At 41.4% G+C, this 27,947-nt stretch overlaps 1 protein-coding gene across 5 annotated transcripts in view; it reads left to right on the top strand.

Annotated features, from left to right (window-relative positions):
* Positions 1-7,657: 7,657 nt before the first annotated feature.
* Positions 7,658-27,947, top strand: part of PPP4R4 (protein phosphatase 4 regulatory subunit 4) — a 73,227-nt gene continuing 52,937 nt past the window's right edge. For 3 of the 5 annotated variants that reach the window (XM_069858704.1, XM_069858705.1, XM_069858702.1), the window contains exon 1: positions 8,277-8,350. The gene's annotated coding sequence lies outside the window, so the exon portion shown is untranslated. Of the gene's footprint in view, positions 7,820-8,276; positions 8,351-27,947 lie in introns of those variants that run through there. The other 2 variants (XM_069858707.1, XM_069858706.1) reach the window with 1 other exon arrangement.

Raw genomic sequence — 27,947 nt, forward strand, 5'->3', positions numbered from 1 at the left:
CTTATGTTAAGGATTCCAGAACTGGGCACAGTACTCCAGGTGGGGTCTCACAAGAGAGGAATAGAGGGGCAGAATCACCTCCCTTGACCTGCTTCTTTTGATGCAGCCCAGGATACAGTTGGCCTTCTGGGCTGTGAGTGCGTGTTGCTGGCTCACGTTGAGCTTCTCATCAACCAGCACCCCCAAGTCCTTCTCAGCAGGGCAGCTCTCAATCATGTCATCCCCAATCCTGTACTGAAAATGGAGATTGCCCTGACCCACGTGTAGGACCTTGCACTTGGACTTGTGCTGAAGTCACTATTATTAATAGAAAGGGGAGTTATGATATCAGGCAGATTGAAAGGGCCTCAAGGACCTGCAAAATTGGATGAGTTTACTCATACACAGTGCAGCACCATTTAGCTATGGCTAATACTGAGAATTTATACTATTAAGATGGGAGATAATTAGTTTTACATCACTGTGGCTGAGAGTATTAATTGATCACAAGATAACTGTGAGCTGGCAATGTAGTATATTTGGTAAACTAATTTCTGTACAGACATGCATTCTTCACAGGAGGCATTACTTCCCTGAATTTTTTATTTGCAATATTATATTCTAATCACATTCATTCAAGAGAGATGAAGACAAGCTGCAGCAGATGACAAGAGGACTGTTAGGGTGATCACGGGAATAAAGAGCCTGTTTTAGGAGGGAAGACTAAATGCTAAGCTTAGCTCGTTTAACCCATTATTAGAGCAGATATGACTACAGTCTTTAAATACCACAAAAGGAGGAATAATTGAAAGTAGAGGACAACACTGGCACAAGAAGAAACTCAGTAAACTGGTCAACAGTAATTTTAGGTAGGAAATCTGAAGTTTCTATAGCAACCAATGAGTAAAGAATACTTGATAGCAAAAAGTTGTTAGTTTTAATATAAAGTTTGACATGTGTATGACAGATAGTGTTCATGGTTGTCATAGCAAGGAACTGGACTCATCAGCTACCTCAGTGTTATGAATATAGCAGTGCCAGATTTGGCTCTGAGGCAGACTGGTGTGGCTTGACCATCTCCACGATGGTAAACTCTTAACCTCCTGGATCAGCTCACTTGCATGCTTACTGCCTGCAGGGAAATGTCTGGGCTGGTGTTAACCCAGGGAACCATGTGGGAATGTGCAGGTTGGCCACGAGGCACTGGCAATTCCACAGTGCAAAAGATGGACCCCCAGTTCCTTTATCTGTTACTGATTCCAGAGTTTTTTTCTCTTTCCTGCTAATTGCACGGGGCTGAGAAAATTCCTGGTAGAATAGGGTATAGACTGTCCTACTGAAATACTGAGGGCACTGAGATTTTTGCCATTATTCACTTAAGCTTCATAAAGTGATTTGCTATTAGATCCTACTTGCAGGTCAAAAATACTATAAATAGCCATAAGGCATGAGGAAAAACAGTACTTTATATTTACTCTGTGGTTATTCCATCTTTGTGCATGTGCTATTAACTACTTTCGGGGAGAGGGTAGCAGAGTAGACACTGTAGAAGAACAGAAAGACATGAAGAATGCAGTGATTGCAATGTTTACAATTTTATATATTACATAAAACCAAAACTATATTTAAAGATGTTTTCTGTGTTACTGTAAAATAATCTTTTTTGGTTTTTAGATCTTATTGGAGGGTACTAATTTACAGGAAAGGATATGACAGACCGTGAAAGCATGATTGCATTGTAGTGCTTTTTCCTTTATACTCCTTTTAATTGTATAGCTGTTACAACAAGATGACTGAATTGGCAAAAGAACAATCAGAAATTTTCTGCAAATGACAATAGGAAAATGAAGCAACAGTTTCTTAGCAACAAACTGGAGAATATGCTAAATAATATTTTTTCCTGCTGAGGTTTGTGTATGCAATGTTCCAAGCATTGTTCTGAAGTAGACACAGATTTTTGTGCATGGTTCTTTTGGGTTAATATTCTTACAGGTTTGACTCAAGATGGAGTTCTTCTGAAGAACCTCTGTTCATGGTGACTTGGAGTATGACTCTGTTCATTCTTACTTGGAGTATGAAGGCATTAGATAGAACATCAAAGCTGTACTTTTTAAGGGTTTGTTAAACTGTAAAAAAAAAAATAAACAAAAGCAAACCATTCCAGCCAGCAGTTGCTCATTTGGAAATGGTGAGCGTCAGCTGATACAACTATGGCTATCTTTCAGTGGTGATGAACAGACTGAATTGAACTTCTGCACATTTCACGTGCTGAGTCCTGAGAACTGTGATTACACACTGCATAATCTACATGGTGTAAATTATGAAAGCATTACTTTAAAGCTGACACAAAATATATTGCTACCCCGCTCCCCCCTCCCTCCCCACATATTCTGAATTTGGCCTCCTTTATTGGTTTGGCTATTGCCTAAGAAATTCTGGCTTTTAATCTGCACATATTTTGCATGAAAGTGTTTCTTGGCATCCCTCAAACTAGCTCATTCATACTCCATCTGATTCAGGCATTGCAATAACATGCTGAGGGTTTCAAAATGTTCGACTTCTCTGTGAATAATTCAATTTACAGGTTAATTCCTAGGGAACATGTAACAGATAAAGTAAGACTCACAGCCTTGTCAGAGCAGTTCCCAGAAGGCAGATGCTTAACTGCTGAGTAGCAAAGCAGAACAGTGCATCTGTGCAACATGACAAATCTCTTCACCCAGGAGTCCTTGGGTTGAGACAGTGTACCTGAAGGTACACTTCAGGTACAAAGTCCTCCCATCTATTTTTTTTTTTTTTAATCTGAGTCTATATTGTATTTAGAGTTTATTGCTTTAGAAGGCATGTATAACATTTTCTTTTCTTCCATGAGGTATGAGTGCCAATTTCTTGGGTACTTTGCCGTTTTCTCCATCAATGAAGGATTATTTAAAATCATCCCTGTTTTGGCTGCACAAGCTTGCAAAGCCAGTGTTAAAATGGAATTTCCAATTCACTGTTTATTTCACAAAAGCAGTATGAAATAGCTGTACTTCCTATTACAATAGCTATAACAAGGTTAGAATGAAGCTGAAAGTAGAGCTTTATTTGGGAGAAGAAAGTAGTAGAAAGGGAGGAGCTGAAAGCAGCAGCGATGCAAGATAAATCATGTGTGACTTTCATCACTGATGAGAATGACAGACCACGCTTGCAGATGTACTATCAGAGGGGATTAATTTTTATATATGTGGGTTTGGAACAAAATACAGAAGCTTTTTTCTTCCTGCCTGGCAAATGTGTGGGTCAAAAGGAGACATGTTTATATTGAATCTGGGCAAGATTCAAGATTCCTTCTGTGATCTTTATTCCTTCTGTGGTCTTTATCCCGGTACAGTATTCAATTTACAGAAAAAAAAAGTAATCTTATTTTTATTCCACTTTTCACATTTCCAGGATATTTGCAGATCTCTTCAACATATCTACTGATTTTAAAATTAATGGGAATCATTCCTGCACAGTGTTTCCTAGACTGAGCTATAAGAAGAGATTTTTAAAGACATTAAGGGAGCTGTTTACACGTTTATAAAAAATCCCCTTCTTTAGCGGCTTAGAAAATTATGTAAAACATAATATTATAAATCAGCCTAATCATATACCTAAACTCCACATTCTTTAAAGCTGAGTTATGAAACACCTTATCTGAAAACTGCAATGCGTTCCTAATTCAGGGCACACAAAAGAAAATATATTTGGTCTCATGTGATCTTTAAGATTCATGAGAACTATTTGCAAGGTGAAATAACCACAAAACGGCTGTGAAAGAACTTGCAAAATGATTTTCCTAACTGATGGAGACTGAGATTTCAGTTTATTTTCCTAATACTTATCATTGGCAGAAGCCTGCATGTCAGGGTTCTGAATTTGAGAACATTTTATGAAACACTTTTTTTTCCCCTTGTGGAGCTAGTTAGGTAACTACTCTGAGAGGACTTAGGTTCATCTATAACTGTTATATTTACTGTCTGATGATGTTCCCTGGTTAAAAGCATAATGCAAAGGAGATGTTCAAAATAGTCTTTCTCATTTTAATTCATCATCCAGGATGCCTTTTCATCCATCATGCCTTGAAAACTCCAAATGGTTTTGGTTTTGTATTACATAACAGTTTAATTATTTATATGTACTTTGGATTACATTTTTCTGCTAGTAATTCTGCTGTACATTTGAAATTAATGGAGATGCTTTAATCTTTTACTGTTTTACTAGCTTAACTGAACATAGGGTACAGAGATGTAACACACAAATGACTGCGTTTATTTGTTTGCTAAATAAAAAGCTGAGGCACTTACCAATAATAAAATACAAATCAATCAAATTCTGGGTAATATACTACATCGTGTTATCTAATCCTTACAATTTCTGGGATTACTTCTATACTTTATCAACTTCCTGGGTCATGCAGTCATTTCACTGTAATAGCAAAAATGTTGCACCCACCCAACTAAGGACTTCTACAATATTTACAGGTTTTTTTATTTCACTCCTGGTGTGTGATTGTTGTATTCCATATGACGATTGCAAAGGCCACTATCTTGATACCTGGAGAATTACTTAACGCAGTAAATGCTAAGTGTGTGTGTGCATGCATTTCGCATCACTAACCCACCCCAAAAGAAGCTGCTTTACTACATTTTTAATAGAGAGTTTTCCATGCTTGTTTGTCCATCAGTAGGGGTGAAAATGGCATAACTTTATTTTGAAACATACTCTCTCTTCTACCCACAATGTATTCTATGAGACAGAATCAGAAATCCTACAGCATCCGAGGCATATAAAAATATCCTCATTGAAATCCTACAGCATCCAAGGCGCATCAGAATATTGCTGTTGAAGTCTGGACTACTGTATGAGTGATGTGTGACCTGAGTTGAGGGAAAGAATCATAGAATCACTAGGCTGGAAAAGACTTCTTGAATCATCGAGTCCAACCATTCCTATCTGCCAGTAACTATGTCCTTGATTACCTTGTCTACCTTTCGTTAAAATATCTCCAGGGATGATGACTCTACCACCTCGCTGGGCAGCCTGTGCCAGTGCCCGGTGACCCCTTCTGTAAAAAATTTTTTCCAGATGTCCAGTTTGAACCTCCCCTGGTACAGCTTGAGGCCATTCTCCCTTGTACTATCACCAGTCACTTGGGAGAAGAGGCCAGCTCCCGCCTCTCTACAGCAGTAGAGGACCATAAATGTGAAGAATAAGCTCTGACGAGCGGAAGTGCTGCTTTTGGCATAGCTTTACTGGACATTAGCAAAAGCAAATTTGCAGAAGCCAAAGAAATGGATTACTCTAAATTCTGGTGTGGCTGACTTAATGCTGAGTAAATGAGTAAAAAAAAAAAAAAAAAAATGTGGACAGGAATGTTCTTAGCTATAAATCTGTCCTCATGTAGTTTCAGTAATATTTAACAGCAAAATAACTTGCCAAATCATAGAATCATAGAATCATAGAATAGTTAAAACTTGGAAGGGATCTTAAAGATCACCCAGTTCCAACCTCCCTGCTATGGGCAGAGACATCCCACTAGATGAGGCTGCCCAAGGCCCCATCCAACCTGGCCTCGAACACCTCCAGGGATGGTGCAGCCACAGCTTTTCTGGGCAACCTGTTCCAGTGTCTCACCACTCTAATGGTGAAGAAATTCTTCCTCATGTCTAGTCTAAATCTGCCCCTCTCCAGCTTATACCTGTTACCCCTCATTCCATCATCACGAGCCTTTGTTAACAGTGTCTCTCCAGCTTTCTTGTAGCCCCTTTCAGGTACTGGAAGGTTGCTATAAGATCTCCTCAAAGCCCAACTCTCTCAGCCTGTCCTCACAGGGGAAGGTGGTCCACCCCTCTGATCATCTTTGTAGCCCTCCTCTGGACCTGTTCCAACAGCTCCATATCCTTCCTATGTTAAGCATTCCAGAACTGGACACAGTACTCCAGGTGGGGTCTCACAAGAGAGGAATAAAGGGGCAGAATCACCTCCCTCGACCTGCTGGCCATGCTTGTTTTGATGCAGCCCAGGACACGGTTGGCCTTCTGGGCTGTGAGTGCACACTGCTGGCTCATAGAATCATAGAATGATAGAATAACCAGGTTGGAAGAGACCCACCGGATCATCGAGTCCAACCAGTCCTATCAAACACTAAACTATGCCCCTTAGCACCTCGTCCACCTGTGCCTTAAACACCTCCAGGGAAGGTGAATCAACCACCTCCCTGGGCAGCCTCTGCCAGTGCCCAATGACCCTTTCTGTGAAAAATTTTTTCCTAATGTCCAGCCTAAACCTCCCCTGGTGGAGCTTAAGGCCATTCCCTCTTGTCCTATACCCTGTCACTTGGGACAAGAGGCCAGCACCCTCCTCTCTACAACCTCCTTTCAGGTAGTTGTAGAGAGCAATGAGGTCTCCCCTCAGCCTCCTCTTCTCCAGGCTAAACAACCTCAGCTCTCTCAGCCGCTCCTCATAAGGCCTGTTCTCCAGCCCCCTCACCAGCTTTGTTGCTCTTCTCTGGACTCTCTCCAGAGCCTCAACATCCTTCTTGTGGTGAGGAGCCCAGAACTGAACACAGGATTCGAGGAGCGGTCTCACCAGTGCCGAGTACAGAGGGAGAATAACCTCCCTGGACCTGCTGGTCACGCTGTTTCTGATACAAGCCAAGATGCCATTGGCCTTTTTGGCCACCTGGGCACACTGCTGGCTCATATTCAGTCGGCTGTCAACCAACACGCCCAGTTGCCTCTCCTCCAGGCAGCTTTCTAGACAGACTTCTCCTAGTCTGTAGCACTGCTCATGTTGGGCTTCTCATCGACCTGCACCCCCAAGTCCTTCTCTGCAGGGCTGCTCTCAATCCCATCATCCCCCATCCTGTACTGAAAATGGGGATTGCCCCGACCCAGATGCAGGACCTTGCACTTGGCCTTGTTGAACCTCATGAGGTTCTCACAGCTCCACTTCTCCAGCTTGTCCAGTTCCCTCTGGATGACATCCCATTCTTCTCATGTGGCAGCTGCACCACTGAGCTTGGTGTCATCTGCAGGCTTGCTGTGGGTGTACTCGATCGCGCTGTCAATATCATTGATGAAGACATTGAACAGCACCAGCCCCAGTGCAGACCCCTGACGGACAACACTTGTCACAGATCTCTATCTGGCCATTGACCACTGCTGCCTGAGGATGTCAAAGGTTTATTCTTTGGCTTTTGTTTGTTTTTAGGTGGGTTTTTGGTTTGTTTTGTTGGGGGGTTGTTGTTTGTTTTGATTGTTTTGTTTTTTAGATCACTCTAAAAGCCTTTACAGGAGGAGGCACCCGCTCTGCACTTCTCATGACACCCGGCACGTTTCTAGGCCTCCCCGGTGCGACCCCTCTGTCCGTCCCGGGACAGTGGGGCCGGGGGCTGCGGGGGCTGCGGGGGCTGCGGGGGCTGCGGGGGCTGCGGGGGCTGCGGGGGCTGTGGGCCCCGTGGCGGCGGAGGCCGCGCCAGCCGAGCGCTGCGGCTCCGCGTTGCCCCGGCGACCGCCCCCCGCGCTGCCCCCGCGCTGCCTCCGCGGGGCCAGAGGCGGCGCCGCCCCGCGCCCGGGCGGGGGAGAGCAGGGTCGGGAGCCGCCCCCGCCCCGGCCCCGCCGCGGGGAGAAAGTTTGTGTCGGCGCGGCGGAGGGAGGCGGGGGCGCTGCCGCAGTGAGCCGGGGCTCGGGCTGAGCGGCGGCTGCGGCGGCTCCATGCGTCCCGTCGGCATGGATTTCAGTCAGAGCAATTTGTTCGGATACATAGAAGACCTGCAGGAACTATCATAGAGAGGCCGGTGCGCAGGAGCCTGAAGGTACGCGCTGCTTCGAAATCCCTCTGGGGTTGTGGCTGGCGTAGGGATGCACGGGCGGGTTGTTCCTTACGGCACCAAGATGCTAAAAATTGCTGTCGGTCGTTTTGGAACAAACAGCCTCGAATTCCTTCCAGCGTGGACTGAATATTTTCGGTCTAGCGTATTAAGCTGGGGGGAAAATAAGTAGGCTAACTTAGGTCTTTATATGTCACTTGTTTAGACTTAGAGTGATTCATAGTGGTAATGCCTGACGTGGAATTGTATTACATCCCATTGTTTCCCGGTGAAAGATTTATTTGATTGGAATTGAAGTGTTATCTGGACACTTCAACGATTAAATTCCAATTACTCATGGAACTGTCCCCGGGTATGGCGAGGAAGGGGCTGTTTTCAGAAAATTAAAATGAAGAAATAGTAAGGTATTGTAAACTCATAATCTCCGTTTCATGCTTGACAGACACCAGAAGAAATAGAAAGATTGACAGTTGATGAAGAACTCAGTGATATTGAAAGGGCTGTTTACCTACTCAGGTATTTACTAAAATAGTACCTTGAAACATTGCTGACCGTCATGCTTACATATGGCTTTTGTAGTGCTTTACTCTGCACTCCTCTTGTATTCCTGCCTTTCAGTAGTACTTTTTTACATTCTGCATATAGACAAAATAGATACTGTGTTTTCTTCTAAATGCATAGAATAGTTGTGCCTGTGTACGTGTGTAAACATTTCTGAGTTTCTAATACGGCCCTCACCAACACTGAGTTGTACTTAATCTTCTTTTCCCCTGCAGCTGATTTTCCAAGATTCTCTGAGCGTTAACATTTGTAACACCAATCATTCAGTGACTTCATGTTCACTCCAGGGCTTAAGCAGTTACCACAGACTGATAACAGAGCTGCTGAAGCATACTGTATATGCCTGGGCTTTCAGAAAAGAAAACGCGAGAGATTAGTTTTATAGTCCTTAGGAAATACTGCAGAAGATACTGTATTAGCACTTCAATATGTTCTGGTTTTTCATTTCACTTCCTTCTTGGTTTTTTTTAAGATATTTGCAGCCACTTGAATAACTTAAATTTTCATAGTTTAAAATACCGATCTTCCAATTACTGTGTAAGTCATCTTTGAGCATGCAAAACTTCTGAGGGGTTTTGATTTGAATATGCATTTTTAAACAATACCTAGTAATTGGAGAACCAGCTGCAGATATCTCAGAGTTTGCTTATTCTGCTATTTTAAGTGCTCTTCCAGTCTATGCCTGTTCTCAGTATTTGGAGTACACATTCTCAGTGCCTTAATTTTCTCTTTTGGGGGCATATGGCATTTTTAGGTGAGCATTTTTGTCCACTGATACTCCTTTTAATATTGAATTTTTAATTTTTTTTTATTTTTAATTCGGAACTTAATTAAATACTGGATTTTAAAACTTGCTTTGCAAATAGTTCCTGTAATCAAAGCAGTCTGACTCCAGGGAAATTCAGAGGAAATAGGGCTGCATGCAGCGCATATGATTGCAAAGGATGCATATCAGTTTTGGTTTTCACCTCCCAGGCATCAGCATATTTAACTTTTTTCTTTCTTTGCTCTTTTCCCAATTAAAGATCATGTTTCTAGGAATATAACTTTACTGGGTCATTGCATTGTTAAATGGCAAAAGGTTCCACTTTGTATCTTTCATCTTACTAATTGCTTTTCAACCAGGCCTTGAACTTCTCCTGACATCTTCATCTGCTTTCCCTCTGTTTGAGCAGCTGTTCTGGGACATAATATTCTTTTCTTTGTGATGAAAATTTCATTTTTGCCACTGCATTGTCCTAATTGCTGAAAGGTATCTTCATCTCTGCTTGATAAGCTTTTTGTGTGGCAATCTCTTGCTGGGATTGTCCAGGCATGTTAATACAATAGTCCAGTGGAAGGTTTTGCTGTTCAGGACTATATAGCCTTCCCTGTACTGAGTGAGGTATAAGCAAACAGAGTTGAAAAGCTGCCTGTAACACAGGTAGGATCCTTTATGTAAGGTACACAGGGATATGTTTTTGGCTTGTCTGGCATTTTTTAATCTATTATAATACAACACCCCTTCCAGTTCCTCTTTGACAATAATGTCAGTCTGGTCTTTTCATGCCTCATTTTCTCACACAGATTGATTATTTGATGTCCTTCAGGTTGTCCCTTATGTGGGACTCTCCTTGATCTTTTCCAGAAAAACGCTGCCTTTTCTGGAAATCCCACCATAGAATTGGTGAAGTTGAAACGAATTGTTAATGATGTCTGAGTCGTGCTTCTTTTGGGAAGGGTGATGCTATATCCATATCCATTAAAAAATATGCAAGAACAAAAAAGAAAGTAAATCTCTTACCTTAAATATCTACAAATGTTATAAAACCACTTAATATATGTCACGTTCTCTTTTATATTGCTACGTATTTATGTAACCCTAAACTGCTGTGCTGGAGGCTTTTAATTTACTGAGGAGGCTACCATGGATCTGACTAAAACTGAGTGAAAGATTTGAAAGATAAAGCAAAGATAATGTTTAGTAATTACTTTCTGTGAAAATCTCAACACTTCAATGGCTTTCATTCTGAATGAAAAAGCCCGACTACTTTCTTCTCTTTATGGATTCTCCTTTCCCTCCAAAACCTGCCCCTAGCTTCTCCTCCACACCCTTGAACTTAGGTACCCTGGTCTGTTTTCATGTAGTATTGTTTTATGTTTAGTAGGTACTTGCTTTTGCTAGATTTCTGCTTCTGAAGTCTTTTACTGCTGTAGTCAGAAAACAGGTACATTGACATCCTCGTTAGAATAGTACAGCTTTTTACCGTCTGAGATTTTTTGTGCTTGAATAGTTTTTGTTTGCTTCAGGTTTTTTTGGTGTTGGATTTTTTTTTCTTTTTTTGGTTGTTTTCTTTCTCTGTCACTGTTTCTTGCTATACAGTATATGTGTGGAGGTACTAATTTCCCATCTCTCATCAGTTTAATCAGTTTGTTCTTCTTTATTCACCTTTTGTATTAGTTTTGTTTTGCCAATAATACTATGCAGTTTCCGGCATGCTTTTTTACTTCTTGATATTGTAAAGTTTCTTGTTTTGCTCATCTGGTGTGTCTTCGTATCCATCTAATGATTTTTTTTGTCTTTCCCAATGTCATGTTTGTCTGTAGCCGTGATGTATTACCATAGGTTTTGCAAATTTCTGTTCATTGTCTTCTGGTAAGTATGACGTAAATATATCTACAAATGTTCTTAGCACATGGTGAGAACTTTGACACATTAATTCTGTTTGAGACCTCACTTTCACAGGAATGTGGCTTCATTTGAATTGTGTTTTTATGGTTACCTATCACAGTTTAGTTCTACATTTTAAAGTGCTAATTGTAATTTTGATAATCCTCTAACAAGCTTTTATTTTCTATTTACATAGATATAATTATTATTTTTAGGGAGTGACTTTGCTTTCAGTCTCCCCTTTTCTGCCACTACTGTTTTTCAGATAACTATGTAATGAGGTAGATTAGCAAGATGAAACAGCTAAAACTGTTAATTTTTTAGTCAGATTAGTTTTCAGCAAAATCAACTTCTTGATTTGGCTCATCATGTGGATATAGAAACAGTTGCGCAAAACAGAAAGAAAGGGCTCAGTAGCTCTCCTTGTGGCCAGACTAGTTTTGATGTGGCATAAGAATGGATGAACTTCAGTTTTAGATCATTGTTGCCCAGAGTACTCAGTTTAAATTAGGTAACACTCTGCAATTAGTCTGAGCACATTCTAATTTAATAAGAATCTGGTGGCAAATCATACTGTCATTTGTTGTAATCTCAGTTAACCTTGATTCTGGTTGAAGAACTAGAATTCCTTAGACCAGGTCATCAGGGATGTTTATGAAATTGCCATGAAAATCAAATGGATTTAGGTCACTAAAGAAGGAGAGGCATCTGAGTGTCTAGGATCTATGCTTTAGACTCTTGGCCTGAGTGCTTGGGGGCTTCTTAGGGGTCTGACTGGAATCACTGAAGGGTTGTATTCTGGTTGTATTTTGGATGTTGCTGGCATAACAGAAGAACAAAGAGAGCAAAATAGCTATGTTCATCTCAACCACATCAATGTCAAGATTGGTGGCTTGTTGTAAAACCATTGACAGGTAAACACAGGCTGCCAGACATGTACTGCTGCAACTGAATAGTTGGCATTCCATTTCAGGACATTGTGTCCTCCACCAGAGCAGCAGTGATAAGCAGCTCAGGGACAGTAATTTTTATTTCTACTCTGAACTTTTGCCTGTGGCCTTAGTTTCCATGTTTGCTGATGTTTGATTGATGTTGTTGCTTATTTTTATTTGTCTTGCTGTACCTTGCCTTTTTTTATTGTATACAGCCAAGAGCAAAACATGTTTTCTTTGCCTGATGTGAATCTGTTTTGGATACAAGGATGGTTACTGGCATGCACTTTGTAGCATGGTTTATTTTCTGAGGACTTTTCTGATAGAATTCCCTAGGGGTTTTACATTGTTGTGTGTACCGTATTATTTTGTATTCAGCTGCTTTTTATTTATTTGTGCCTGCTTAGTGTTAAAGCTTCCAGACCTTGACATTTCAGTCATACTCAAAATAAGCAGGTAATAGTGAGTTATCAAGGTGGAAGTTTGAATTATTCCCCCTTTTGGGAACATAGCGTACTTTGGTTTTGGAGTGATCCTATCTCTCAGTTTAACAAACAACACAACTCCCTTCCAAAACATTTAGCACTCTTTTTGAAGACACAATAGATACTTTTTCTAGTTTGGAAAACATACACTGCCTATAAACTTAGCATGTATTAAAAAACCAACCAAACAACAAAACAACAGTTGTGCTTTATTGTAGCCATCTTTGATTAGTGAGAGTATTCTCAAATGCTAAAAATCTTTTTATACGGTATATGTTGTTAATTGTGAGGGTCAAACCCACTACTACTTAAAAGTTTTTATTTTTACTTTTCATTTTTTAGTCTTCATTGTGTTAGTTTTGGAGATTTTCTTTTCTCTGTAGATGCAGGCAAATCACTTTTGAATTGAAATTAAAGTTTTCATTTAAATGTAACTTTAAGAGATGGTTTTCTAATATACACTTTGTGTCACCTGGAGTGCTGTGTCCAATAGTGGAATCCCCAACATAAGAAGGATATGGAACTCTCGGAACAGGTCCGGAAGAAAGCTATAAAGATGATCAGTGGGCTGGAGAATCTCTGCTATGAGGAGAGGTTGAGAGAGTTGGGCTTGTTCAGCCTGGAGAAGAGAAGGCTCCAAGGAGACGTTATAGTGGCCTTCCAGTACCTGAAGGGGGCCTACAGGAAAGTGGGGAGGGACTTGTGATAAGGGGATGACTTTAGCTGGAAGGGGGACGAATTAGACTAGACATTAGGACGAAATTCTTCATGATGACAGTGGTAGCGCACTGGCACAGGTTGCCCAGGGAAGCTGTGGCTGCCCCATCCCTGGAGGTGTTTAAGGCCAGGTTGGATTGGGCCTTGAGCAGCCTGGTCTGGTGGGAGATATCCCTGCCCAATGCATTGGGGTTGGATCTGGATGATCTTTAAGGTCCATTCCAAACCAAACAGTTTCAATGGTTGAATAAACTGGCTACTCTATCCAGATTATACAGCATCAGAGTTTATGATCCTGATGCATACATACTATACTGAAAGATCCAGCTGTTATGCTTAGCATGTTGGAAAATAATTCTTTTAACTTTACTGGCAAGCTATATATCATAGAATAATTTAATAAATGAACAAATACCAACATAAAAAGATTCCTTCAATTTTCTTTTTTCCTGGGCATATTTTAATAGTGGCTTTTATTTTGTAAATTGCTACTTAAATTTTATAGAAGTTCCATTCCTAGTTTACTTAGTTGGATCAATACATTAGTTGCTTGACCTTGACTCCCTTATGCAAATAATACATATGAAATACATATGGATTTTTTCACCTTGAAGTGAGGTGTAACTGTAGTCTTTGGAAATGCATTTATTAAAAGTTAGAGTTGTGCAAATACTTCTGTTGGTCTTATTTGATGAGCTGAAACTACAGCTGATAACCAGCTGTCAATATCCAGAACAGAGTAGTGCCCTGAGGAACCTCAAAAGATCCTCCAAAAAAATGGAGAGAGAAAAGTGTTCATTTCAGTTTTCTTTCTCAGGGCACAGTTAGTGCAGGAAGATGGCAGTGCCAGCCCTCACCCTGTTCTAGTGTTTGTGCTACGTTTGCCCTTGTGCCCTTGCAGCACACTGGGGAATTTATTTAAGGCAAACCTTGAAAATAAAGATTAGTTTTAAAACAATACAACTATGTGATCCAGGACTTTGTGCACTGGAAAAAAGCCCCATGCCAGCACAAGAGGAGTGTGCAACAGCATGGTAACAGGGCTTGGGTGTGGGTCAAAAGGCTTTGAGCCTTAGCACTACCTATGCACCTGGATTCCTGGTGTGTAGTTTCACAGTCAGATTAAGCTGAATGAACCTCTTCTTATATCAGAAATACTAGCTCTTCTCTCCTTTCTGTACATGACTGCGTGCTTCTGATTTTTTTTTTGTGCCAGCAGTAATGTGATTGTAGCCATGTGACCTCAGTGAGATTACTGATTGTAAAAAAATTTGCTTTGACCAAAATGTGCGACTGCATGACTGCTCGTGCTACTATAATGTAAGTGGGAGCATGAGCAGAAAAGATGTTACAACTGGTAGCTCACTCTCCCATCAATTGCAGAACGGATTTACAGAATCAGAGTCACAGAATCATTTAAGTTGGAAAAGACCTTTAAGATCATTGAGTGCAATTGTAAACCTACCACTGCCAAGTCCACTACTAAACTAAGTATAGTTCAGTTTATGCTAATCTTGAACCTGTACTTTGAATCTGTGAAGTACTTGTTGAAATGATGGGAGAGCATGAAGTATCAGCTGTAGTGTATTTTATGAGCCCTTTGACATTAAATGGGCTTCTGGAAGTCTGTGTGAGTGCTGCTGTGAGGGAGATCAGTCGCAGTTATTCCTTATGCATTGTCAAATTCTCCTCTGGAGATGTTGGTTATATTTATGTTTCAGAGCATCTTTGTGCATGACATAAAATGGAGAAACTAGGTAGCTGTGTGGATGCCTTTTTTAATAATATTGAATCATTAAGGTTGGAAAGGACCTCCAAGATCATCCAGTCCAACCATCAGCCCAACACCACCATGCCTACTAAATCATGTCCCAAATTGCCACATCTACATGTTAGTAAAACTTAGTTAAGGCAGTTGAAAGAACTGGGGGGTTTCTTAACTTCTAAAAGTTATTATGTTTCCCTGGGAAAATCTTACCATGCTCTCCTAGGAAAGACCTACATGGGAATATCCAGCTAAATATGTATAATGTTTCTTTATACATGACAAATCCTATAGCATGTGGCCCAGAAGGAGACAGAGATGGTTTTGGTTTTGTTTAGATGAGCACTGGCATTTAATAAATAACTTTAACAGCTGCACAGTTAATTTTGAGGTGGCATATAATTAATGTCTAAGTATAATAATTTTCCTTTATATCACCTTCCTTGTAAAACTCCAAGTGTTTATAACAATATTTTGTACTTGTAAGGAGCTTTTGTCCTCGTGCTTTCTCAGTATTACTAATTTATGTTTATATCCTTTCCCTGATTTGTCATGAGATAATACTATTGCACTAGTTTATATCAGGACCTGGAGATGCATCCAGTGGAAACTGCTCGAGGATGTAGATGGGAAAATGTAATATTTTGTGTTAGTATTCAGCAAAGGTAGAAACTCCTCAAAGAGTAGGTCACGCTGTCCATTTATGGCAAATCTGAGAACACTTTCACATGATGATGACCTGTAAAATGCTGACTGAAGCAAGCATCCAGTGAATTTTCTTGCAAACTCCTGATTTTTGAGGGCTGCTTTCTTGTAGAGATAGGGAGCTATTTACATGTCATGGCGTGGTGCTTCCATCGCCCTGCATTCTGACTCTGCTTCGTTTATTGCTGAGAGTGAAGAAGCAGTGGTTAGTACTGGTCCAGCTACCCTTTTCCTAAAAGCAGTAGTAGATATTTCGGTTTTGTGAGTATCAGGATGATAGTGTGTCCCAAAAATCTGAGCACTTTGAGACTTTTCAGAATAAGGATCCTTTGTGCTGATACGCCACATATTTTTACACTCAGAGCTCTCTCAGATACTCCTCTGAATCTCCACAAAGTGAGGCAGATAACACTGCATTATTTATTGGCTCACATTGCTACGCTTTGTAAACTTTGTGTGAAGGGAGGTTGTTTTACCGAGGTGAAATTCTGATTATAATTTAAGGACTTCAGGAATGAGGACTTCAGGAACTGACTGTGGGCTTGGGCCGGTGTCTGTGCCTCAGCTGATATGATAAGACAGGAATAATTTGGAACAAGACAAGAAGTAGCTTCACTGAGATTTAATTTTAATCTTGTTCTCTGGGGTAAACTTGTATAACTGTTTTATTTAGCTATTTTCAGAGTTAACTTTAGTAACATTAATGTTTTTGTCTTTGTTTCACCAGCTGGTAGTCTAAATGCTGACACTGTGGTAAAGTTACACTGGATCTTTGTCAAGCCTCAAAACCCAAGGCTTTATGTCACAGGGAAGAAACCAGAATTACTTCATCACTTAAGCAGAAATTTTTACACCAGGAAAACAGAATAAGAATGTAGAGAGGTCTTGAGAGGAAGTAGTTCAAGGGGGTCTCCATTATTCGTTGGAAAGTTCTTCTACTTTGTTAGGGGTGTCTTATCTAATCTTTCAAGGGCAGATTTTTGTATAAGGAATGCTCTCTTTAGTCTTGAAGACAGACTGAAAAGGAAATTGCAAGAGATTTCTGTAGTGAGGATTGCTATTGATGTAGGTAACTGTAAGGGACTGATTCTTTTTTCTGCCTTAAAACTTGTTTTCAAGTGTTGAAGCTGCAGTGGAGGCAGTGTCCTTCAGCCTTCTCTCAATCTCACGAACAGCCCAGCTGTGTTTGCTGCCCACAGAGGTCATGCTGCAGTTTTGCTGGCAGAGAGCAAGGACAGAATGATACCTTTGGACCGCCTAAGCCCCCCTAAATTAAGTTCTAGAACTTTCCTAGAAGAAACAGTTACATAGGCCCACCAAAAATTATAAATAATACTTAGCAAGAGGGGCCATTTCTGTGTGCCCGCCATCCTGGGAGATGAAGAGAAGGACTGGAGCCCAGGTAGTGTCTCCTCACTTTTCCCTCTCTCTCCCTTTCCTCCCTTATCTCTTTCCTTCTTTTCCCTTAACACAGATTTAACAAGCCAATTCCAATCTTATGCTGAAGGACGCATGTACAAATAAATTCCTTTCTGGACCAGTTGTCTGGCATTGTTTTGCATTTATTTAGCCCAATGAGTACTGACCCATACATTTTACGGGGAAACCCAGAGTCTTACCCTGCTGACCCTTGGACTGTCCAGGTTGGGTTGCGACATCTGGCAAAATCTGTTTTGTAGCTAAAGAACCAACTGGTTAAATTATACATGATGATAGAGCTGTGCCTGAGACAAAGGTTGCTTCAGATTCCAAAACTGATGCCACAAATGACATCTCTAGCCAAAGACAGAGTTACGTCCTCAGGAAAAGATTTTTAAAGGTAGGCTAGTGATGCAAAAGTAGCAAGAATCTTTTAATTTGAATGTGGTAGCAATGGGAATGCTGCTGAATTGTAGCTTGCTGAGTAACTGAGTTGTTCTTGAAACTCATTTTTGAGAATTAACACGTCAATGGCATTCTTTTATGTTCATTCCCTCCTCCTATCCCTCACTTGGTGTATAATTACCTTCCTAGATTGGTTTGTATATGAGTCTTTCCAGTCTGAACAATAAGCGTTTCCTTTGAAGGCTTTGAAAATAGGAGTTCTCTAACTGTTATGCCTCAGTCTGTTAAAACTGGTTTTATATGGCTATCACATTCACTGCAGTTCTTTAATTTGCTCCTTTCTCTATGAATAATCTTACTGATTTTCATAGAAACACTTTTTGACAAGATGGAGTCTTTCCCATTGAATGTTAATTGCCTGTAGCCTATCAGATAAATACACTTGTCTACAGAATAAAAATGTCTTTCTGTCTTATGAGTCATAATAAACAGAGTGATAAAGGAGACAAAGAACCATTTGGAAACTTCTTCTAGATCTCTTAGATACATCTGTATGAGGCATGCTTTATTGCTGCTGGCAGAATGTACCAGATATTTCATGTCCATGTTATAATTTGAATGGGCTCTTGATGATGCAATTATTCTTATTTAAATTCTACCTTGTAGCTTCTTTTGCATTCAAGTAAATGTTTCTGCATGTTTCTTGTTGCAAAGCATTGCCCTGTGAGGCGTTAATGTTCAGGAATAAAAATACCAGGCTCTGAATATAACCCTCCATATTTTGGTAGCGATTGTTGCGGGAGCAGTTTTCTGTATTCCATATTGTTGTGTGGCTGTGCATTCTGAGAATGTGTACAACTCTCGTGTGCTGATTAGCTGAGTCATTCCTTGTCAGCCGTATAAATTCACAACAGGAATGAGGGGGACTGCTGTGCTTTCTTGAACTTGTTTCCAACAGTAGTTAGTATCTTGCCTGTCTACTTCTTACAAACTGATGGATTTTAGATACCTACCCCTTTTCTAACAAACTCTATTCAGAGAGACAACGCTTCTCAGTCATTGTATAATACCAAAATTACACATTCTGTATTTCTTTACAATTCCTGCTTTCCTGTTCATCCACTGTTCTTAACTTAACTGTAGCATAGGAATGTCAGATTCAGGCTGTGTGTAAGCAGGGACAGATGAATTGGCATGAATTGCATAGCATCATTTTAGGTGAGTATATTATCTATGGATCTTGTTTTATTAAATTTATCTACTTAGAGTAGGTCTTCGTAGGTCTTTGGACATTTTTTTTAAATTTACATTTTCTGTAAGATTATATAAATAAAGGTAACCAGGATCTTCAAGTCAAAATAAGGTAGAATGGTGAAGAAAGAGTTGAAGCCTCAAAGAGCATAGTCTTACATCCTTTTTAATGGGGAAGGGGAGTAATTCATCCGTTTTCGTTGTCTTTATCCATTTTTCAATTATCATTTACTTTAAGAGAATTCATCCAGATTTGCAGATAGACCAAGACAGACATATTTTCCTAAGGCATTTTTCTCATAGTTAAATCTATAAAGTTTTCTCATAAAGTTAAATCTTTCACTTGATTATGAGGAAAAAAAAAAGGATTTTTTTTTCCCCCAGGGGAAGTAAATAAGAATGATAGAATTTGTGGTGGTTTTTTTTTTTTTTTTTCTCTAAACAGCAATGCATGGTGACTTTGAATAAAGTTGCAATAGTTGCCACAGGGTTTTCTGTAACAGTCCATAAGCATGAGAAGGAATGTAAGCAGAAAGTCTTGAAGCCCCTGTTTTTTACTTATAGGAATAGGTTGATATACAAATTGTCAGTTATGTCCCTAGTGAAAGGCTTTGAGTCACGATTTCTTGAAGTAAAAACATTGTATTAATTTGGGTAGGTATCCGTTAGCTTTCCATCTTGATGAGTATTGTTGAACAACAAAGAACAGCATTAAGTGCTGGAACCATCAGTTTATGCTGAGATTAAATAGTCGGTGTCCAAAGTTGCCTGTGTAAGTCCAGCACATTTCTCTTTACCAGCTGGAGAAGAGCAAGAAAGTTAGATTCAAACTGGGTTGAAGCATTGATAACTCAATTGAAATAAACAGAGCTGTACAGTAGGAGAAGTACTACTGTACTCAGTAATACCAATACATTTTGCTTGCAAGGGGTTATGTCTGCAAAATGGAATGATTTACTAGTTGAATGTGCTGCATGAGAAATGGCAGCTAATCAGCTTGTGGTCTGACTTTCCAAAGTAGTATATATTCTCTTCCCCCTGCCCCCTGCCTTCTTCCTCCCTCCCTCTGCCTTTGAAATTGCTTGATAACTTCTGATACGAGGAGTACAGTGAGAAGAGTAGACTAGGGACAGTAAGGAAATGCTTTAAAAATGCTAACTGTGTTTTCATTGTAGATGTTAATCGACTGTATTGTCTCTGACAGAATAAACATATGTAAAAGAGAAATGTGCTTTAATATACATATTTACGTGCTTATATTGCCTACAGTGTTGTGCAGGCCTTGAGATAAAAGTGCTGGCTTTAAAGGGAGAAGCAGAGAAGATGCCGTTTGCACTGCTGAAATTGTAACTGAGCTTTTTGAGGAGGAGGATTCATGTTCCTGTTAAATAGCAAAACATGAGTCACAGCCTCATTGTTGCTTGCACCAAAATTCTTCTGTTATAAACAGTTAATCTCCTTTATGTAATTTCATTGAAAAGCTCAAGATTAGGATACCTATTTTTCTGCCATTTTGGGAGCTAGAATTTATTTAGTCTTCAGGGCAAGATTTATTTTTGGTTTTGCTTTTTACAACTGCGTCACATGCTCAGCACTAAATCAGTGGAGAAAAGAATGACAACTACTTAAAATTAAAACTTGTACTGAAGAAGCAGGTTAATTCAAGAGTATGTCACAGAATCACAGAAACGCTAGGTTGGAAAAGACCCACAGGATCATCGAGTCCAACCAGTCCTATCAACCACTAAACCGTGGCCCGCAGCACCCCATCCACCTGTCTTACAAACACCTCCAGGGAAGGTGACTCAGCCACCTCCCTGGGCAGCCTATTCCACTGCCCAATGACCCTTTCTGTGAAAAATTTTTTTCTAATGTCTAGCCTAAACCTCCCCTGGTGGAGCTTGAGGCCATTGCCTCTTGTCCTGTACTCTGTCACTTGAGAGAAGAGGCCAGCACCCTCCTCGCTACAGCCTTCTTTGCGGACGACACTAAGCTGGGTGGAAGTGTCGATCTGCTGGAGGGTCGGGAGGCTCTGCAAAGGGATCTGAACAGGCTGGACCGCTGGGCAGAGTCCAATGGCATGAGGTTTAACAAGGCCAAATGCCGGGTCCTGCACTTGGGGCACAACAACCCTATGCAGTGCTATAGACTGGGAGAAGTCTGTCTAGGAAGTTGCCTGGAGGAGAGGGACCTGGGGGTGTTGGTTGACAGCCGACTGAACATGAGCCAGCAGTGTGCCCAGGTGGCCAAGAAGGCCAATGGCATCTTGGCTTGTATCAGAAACGGCGTGACCAGCAGGTCCAGGGAGGTTATCCTCCCTCTGTACTTGGCACTGGTGAGACCGCTCCTTGAATCCTGTGTTCAGTTCTGGGCCCCTCACCACAAGAAGGATGTTGAGGCTCTGGAGAGAGTCCAGAGAAGAGCAACAAAGCTGGTGAAAGGGCTGGAGAACAGGCCTTATGAGGAGCGGCTGAGAGAGCTGGGGTTGTTTAGCCTGGAGAAGAGGAGGCTGAGGGGTGACCTCATTGCTCTCTACAACTACCTGAAAGGAGGTTGTAGAGAGGAGGGTGCTGGCCTCTTCTCCCGAGTGACAGGGGACAGGACAAGAGGGAATGGCCTCAAGCTCCGCCAGGGGAGTTTTAGGCTAGATGTTAGGAAAAAATTCTTTACAGAAAGGGTCATTGGGCACTGGAACAGGCTGCCCAGGGAGGTGGTTGAGTCACCTTCCCTGGAGGTGTTTAAGGCACGGGTGGACGAGGTGCTGAGGGATATGGTTTAGTGTTTGGTAGGAACGGTTGGACTCGGTGATCCGGTGGGTCTCTTCCAACCTGGTTATTCTGTGATTCTGTGATTCTGTGATTCTTTCAGGTAGTTGTAGAGAGCAATGAGGTCTCCCCTCAGCCTCCTCTTCTCCAGGCTGAACAACCCCAGCTCTCTCAGTCACTCCTCATAAGACTTGTTCTCCAGCCCCATCATCAGCTTCGTTGCTCTTCTCTGGACTCGCTCTAGAGCCTCAACATCCTTCTTGTGGTGAGGGGCCCAGAACTGAACACAATATTCGCGGAGCGGTCTCACCAGTGCCAAGTACAGAGGGAGAATAACCTCCCTGGTCTTGCTAGCCACACCATTTCTGATACAAGCCAAGATGCCATTGGCCTTCTTGGCCACCTGGGCACACTGCTGGCTCATGTTCAGTCGGCTGTCAAACAACACCCCCAGGTCCTTCTCTTCCAGGCAGCTTTCTAGCCACTCTTCTCCAAGTCTGTAGCTGCACAGGGTTGTTGTGCCCCAAGTGCAGGACCTGGCACTTGGCCTTGTTAAACCTCATCCCATTGGTCTCAGCCCAGGGGTCCAGCCTGTTCAGATCCCTTTGCAGAGCCTCCCTACCCTCCAGCAGATTGACACTTCCACCCAGCTTAATGTCATCCACAAACTTGCGATGTCTGTTTCCTTCCTCTTGTCACCCTATAAGGCAAACTGTAAGTGTGTTTTAAGGGTTACTTATAGCTTCTTTTGAACCTTGCATGCCTGTTGTATTGTGCACAATGAAAGTGCTTGCACCCTGAGTTTGTAATTAATGAGTAGATGCAGACTGGTGCAAAAATCGACTCCAGACAGTACATAAATACACTTATACTTTCATCACTTGAACTGTCCCACCTGTTTGAAAGCCATGTATTAGAGAGTAGATAGATCAATAAAATGAATATCCAAAGCTTTGTATCTTATCTGTTTACTTTGTGTATTGTCAGTTCTGTAGGCTTTATATTTTTCCTTTGCCTCATCCTACTTCCTGGTTAAATGGAGAAGATGATTTTTTTTTTTAATGAACCATTGTAAAGTGGCAGCTTTTGGATTTACTGGAAATAATGCCTCACACCTGTAATACCCATGAGCTGAAGAAGATTCCAAGTGGATTTTAGTACTTGTTAGGCCATTTGAGGTGCTCAGGATTCACTTTTACGTACTTTTCAGTAAACGATGCAAGTACTAGGTATTTTTTTATTCTGTTGCTCATGTTTTTGAGTCCAACATACAGCAGTGTGATTTTCTTTTTTCTGAAATTCTTTTTCTTCCCTTGCAAGTGCATAAATCTTATTTTCTTTGTCATCATCTCTATGACTGAGGAGTTGCCTTAAGCTCGTTATCTTCAGGAGACTACACACTGAATAACAGTTGAAATGGTTTGTGTGACACCTGTAAAGACTATGTTGGCATTGTGATACCTATACAGAACTTCGGAGTTCTGGATGTGCTGAAATAACGCTGATATTCTAAGCTCTGTGTGCTGGTTTTAAGGTAAGTTCTACTTGTAGATATCCATTTGCATGGATCCATATCAGATACATTGTGTTAATATTACATAATGAGTTTAGATTAAATTTTACGGCCTCACATCTGTTAGCAATCAGTTAATTCTGTTCATTTTCATAACAAACAAAGCAAAGGAGGGAGGGAGCAGTGTGCAAATAGGCATCAATGGTTGTCTTTCACTGTAATTTTTCTTTGTCCATGTTTCTTTGGCTTCTATAGGAAGATATTGATACTAACGTAATAAGTAGCTAAGCCAGATACTGTGGTGGTTAACACTGGTATGCTGTGAAGGATCTATGCATTTGAGTATGTTTGACACGCATTCAAAGGAAAGGGGTGTTCTTTTCTTCCAGAGATGATTCTGAACTAATTTTAGTAAATGTGGGTGGAATTACTGGTAAATGCTTTATTTATTCTTTCCATTGCAGAATGTCAAACTCTTTTTGGGATAATTGTACCATTAGAAGTAATGTAAAATATGAGTATATGAGGAAAAAATAGTCTAACAAAAGGCTGTTTAAGCTCATTGTAGTGATTTTTAAGATAGGGAATGTTATTATGATTATAATTACCTAAATCTAGTTGGGTAGGAAGGAGGATTCTGATGGTGTGCTCATGGTGATTTTAACAGGAATGTGAATACAGATGTATTATCTGTACATATAATACTAATTTTTATCTACTGTATGAAATTATTCTGCCAGAGAGCTGGAAATTTGCTAGGCTTGTGTCTTCACCTCAATTTGTTTATTATGCTAATTTTATTATCTGTTTTGATTATCTGTCTACTTCAGGCTATATATCATTGATAGAACAAATCTCATATATTTCTGAAAGACATTACTTTGACTCTTTCTTCATTTTAATTAAGTAGCTGAGTTTCATCCTGTTTTCCAAAGTGAGCGTGAATCAAATAAAGCAGAACGTGAATCAACAATGGCTTGGAATTAAAGTAATTTTTAGTTATTTGCATATTTACCTCAGTAAGCTGTTGTTGATCTCTGGTTGCTTCTGATGGATGAGGCAACAGCACTAGAGTTAGCTGTCTGACATTGTATTGCTGATGCACGTAGCTGCTTCAGTCTGAAATAAATGTCCAATAGTACTTGAAAACGTTTGAGTAATAAACAGAAGGCAAACAAACAAAACTTTCCACTTCTAAGCTGTCTACAAGCTAACTTACATGAGAAGGAAGTTCACAGATTTGTTAGTTTTCTAATTATGTTTTTCTTTTGAGTCACTGAGCCATTTGAATATGACAGCAATAATTTGATAGAATTTAGTGTTAACTATTTGAAGTCATTGAGGTCACAGTCAGATTTCCTTGGTTGGGAAAAAAACCCCTGCTTTTACAGCTAAAGCTACAAAAGAGTTTTTAAAATTTCAGGTGTATTTGTCAGTGTCACAATTTTACTCCCTTATTTTTCAAATTGAAACGTAAACTTAGCTGATGTTGTTATATATGATATCTATCTACTTACAATATCTCTATAGAGATATATATATTTTCACTTGCATATGGAGGAAAATGCGGTGAGCAATAGCTTCAAAACCTTGGGTTCAGTATCTTTGGCTTTTAAATTTTTCTTTTCCTTGTGGCTTTTCATTCATTCGTTGTACTCATTGGCTTGCCTATTGCAAGCTGCGGGAGGACACAGCAGGACACAACCCCTGGTTAGAGGGGTTGGCTGCTGGTACGGGACCTCCACGTGCTGCCCCAGTGCATGCTAGGGATGCTGTGTCACAGTTGAAGTCCTGTGGAGGTGAGCAGGTTGCTACTGAGGTAATAGGTGACAGGCAGGAAACTTCCACAGAACACCTTAAGGGAAATAAGGGGCCTTCCACTAGGAAGGCGATGTGGTCAACAGCCCAGCTGAAGTGCCTTTATACAGATGCCTGAATCTTTAGCAACGAATGGGAGGAGCTGGAAGCTACCAAAAGCTATGACCTGGTTGCCATCACTGAAACTTGGTGGGACGAATCCCATGACTGAAGCGTGGCTTTCAATGGCTACAGGCTGTTCTGAAGGGACAGAATGAGAAGGAGGGATAGAGTTGTTGCCCTCTGTATCAGAAAATGGATAGTGTAAAGAGTTGTCTTTGAAGAGTAGCCACAAAAATGTTAAAAACTTATGGGTCATAATAAAAGACTGAGGCAACCAAAGGAACCTTGTGATTGGTGTATGCTACAGACTACCTGATCAAGCAGAGCTTACCAATCAAGCCTTCTTCCTCCAGCTACAGGAAGCTTTATGGTTGCAAGCTGTCACCCTGATGGGGGACTTCAACCACCCTGACATACGCTGGAAAAATAGCACAGCAAGCCGTAGGCATCAGTGACATCGAGACTGGAGGTAGCCTGGACTGCAGTGATCACGCACTGGTAGAGTTCAAGGTCCTGAGGGTTATGGGGCAAGTGAGGAGTATAGTCAGGACCCTAAATTTCAGGAAAGCAGACTTCCAGCTCTTCAAGGAGTTAGTCAGTAGGGCCTCCTGGGATATGATCCTCAGGGACAAGGGAGCAGAACAGAGCTGGCAAATATTTAAGGATGCTTTCCATAAAGCACCAAAGCGCTCAGTCCCCAGATGCAGGAAACAAGGCAGGGAAGGGAAGAGACCAGCGTGGCTGAGTTGAGACCTCCTGGTGAAACTGAAGACCAAGAGGGAACTGCACAGGCAGTGCAAGCAGGGACAGAGATCCTGGGAAGAGTATAGGGATGCTGCCTGGTTGTGTAGGGATGGGGTCAGGAAAGCCAAGGCACAGCTGGAACTGAACTTGGCAAGTGAGGTGAAGACTAACAAGAAGGGCTCCTGTAGGTATGTCAATCAGAAGAGGAGGGTTAAAGAAAGCATAGCCCCACTGATGATTGAAAGTGGTGACTGCGTATCAACAGGTGAGGAGAAGGCTCAGGTACTTAACAACTTTTTTGCCTCAGTCTTCACTGACAACTGCTCTCCTCACCTCTCCTGGGCCAATGGACAAGGGTGGTAAAGCCCCTCCCGCTGTAAGGGAAGATCAGGTTCGTGACCACCTGAGGAACCTAAACATATATAAGTCTATGGGACCTGATAAGATGCGTCCCAGAGTCCTGAGGGAATTGGCTGATGTGGTTGCCAATCCACTTTCCTCGATATGTGAAAAGTCATGGCAGTCAGGAGAAGTCCCTGGTGACTGGGAGAACATTGTCACCATTTGTAAAAAGGGTAGAAAAAATGACCCTGGGAACTACTGACCTGTCAGCCTCACGTCTGTGCCTGGGAAGCTCATGGAACAGATCCTTCTCAAAGCTATGTTAAAGCACATGGAGAACAGAGAGATGCTTCATGGCAGCCAGTATGGCTTCACCAGGGGCAAATCCTGTATGACCAACCTCGTGGCTTTCTGTGATGGGGTGACCACATCAGTGGACATGGGAAAAGCAGTGGATGTCATCTGTTTGGACTTCTGTAAAGCCTTTGACGTGGTCCCCAACAACATCCTTCTCTCTAAATTGGAGAGATATGGATTTGATGGTGGACTGTTCAGTGGATTAGAAAGTGGATGGTTGTACTCAGGCAGTAGTGGGTTACCAGCTCGAAGTCCAGATGGAGATCTGTGACAAGTGGTGTCCTTCAGGGTTCTGTACATTGACCGGTCCTGTTTAATGTCTTCATAAATGATAGGTAGATCGAGTGCACCCTTAGCAAATTTGCAGATGACACCAAGCTGTGTGATGCAGTTGCCACACTTGGTAGGACAGGATGGCGCACTGAGGGACCTGAACAAGCTTAAGAAGTGGGCCCGCGCAAGCCTCTTGAGGTTCAACAAGGCCAAGTGCAAGGTCTCACCCTTGGGTCAGGAAAATCTGTGGTTTCAATACAGGATGGAGCATAATGTGACTGAGAGCAGCCCTGCAGAGAAGGACTTGGAGGTGCTGATTGATGAGAAGTTAGACAGGAGCCGACAATGTGTGCTTGCAGCCCAGGTGGCCGGTTGTATCCTGGGCTGCATCAGAAGAAGCGTGGCCAGCAGATCTAGGGAGGTGATTCTTCCCCTCTACTCTGCACTTGTGAGACCTCATCTGGAGTATTGTGTCCAGTTCTGCAATCCTCAACATAAGAAGCATATGGAGCTGTTGGAATGGATCCAGAGGAAGGCTACAAGGATGATCAGAGGGGTGGAGCACCTCTGCTATGAGGCCAGGCTGAGAGAGTTGGGCTTGTTCACCCTGGAAAACAGAAGAATCTCAGGAGAACTTATAGCGACCTTCCAGTAACTGAAGGGTGCATTCAAGAAAGCTGGGGAGGCACTTTTTACAAAAGTACGTAGTGATAGGACTAGGCAATAGTGAAGAAGGTAAAATTTATTAAAAATTCAGGAAATTCTTCGCGATGAGGGTGTTGGAGGACTGTATTAGGTTACCCAGGGATGTTGTGGATGCCCCCTTCCTGGAAGCGTTCAAGGCCAGGCTGGATGGGGCCTTGAACAGCCTGATCTAGTGGGAGGTGTCACTGCCCTTGGTAGGGAGGTTGGAACTAGATGACCTTTAAGGTCCCTTCCAACTCAAACCATTTTATTATGAAAGTACTCTGTACTTTCATGCTCTGTACTCAGTGTTCTCTACAATGTCTCTACTGGTCTCTTACATTTGCATTTTCTTTTCTGTGTGATTTTGAAAATAGATGGTCACCTCATGTATAAAGTATGTTTTATGTATCATTTGTCTGTTGTAGTGGTTGATGCAGCAACATAGATTTTGTTGTTCTGAATTTTGTAAGCCTATTTTTAAAAGCTGAAAGTTTTTGAAGATCTCTCAAAAGTCCTACTTGCTCCTTAGAGAGGATGAGGATGCATGACAGAAAGACACATAGATAAGTAATAAAGTGGGAACTTTTGTGTCTATTGTGTGTAATCCTAACACCTATAAGAC

The sequence above is a fragment of the Phaenicophaeus curvirostris genome, chromosome 5 (genome assembly GCF_032191515.1).
Source record: "Phaenicophaeus curvirostris isolate KB17595 chromosome 5, BPBGC_Pcur_1.0, whole genome shotgun sequence".
Taxonomy (NCBI): Eukaryota; Metazoa; Chordata; class Aves; order Cuculiformes; family Cuculidae; genus Phaenicophaeus; species Phaenicophaeus curvirostris.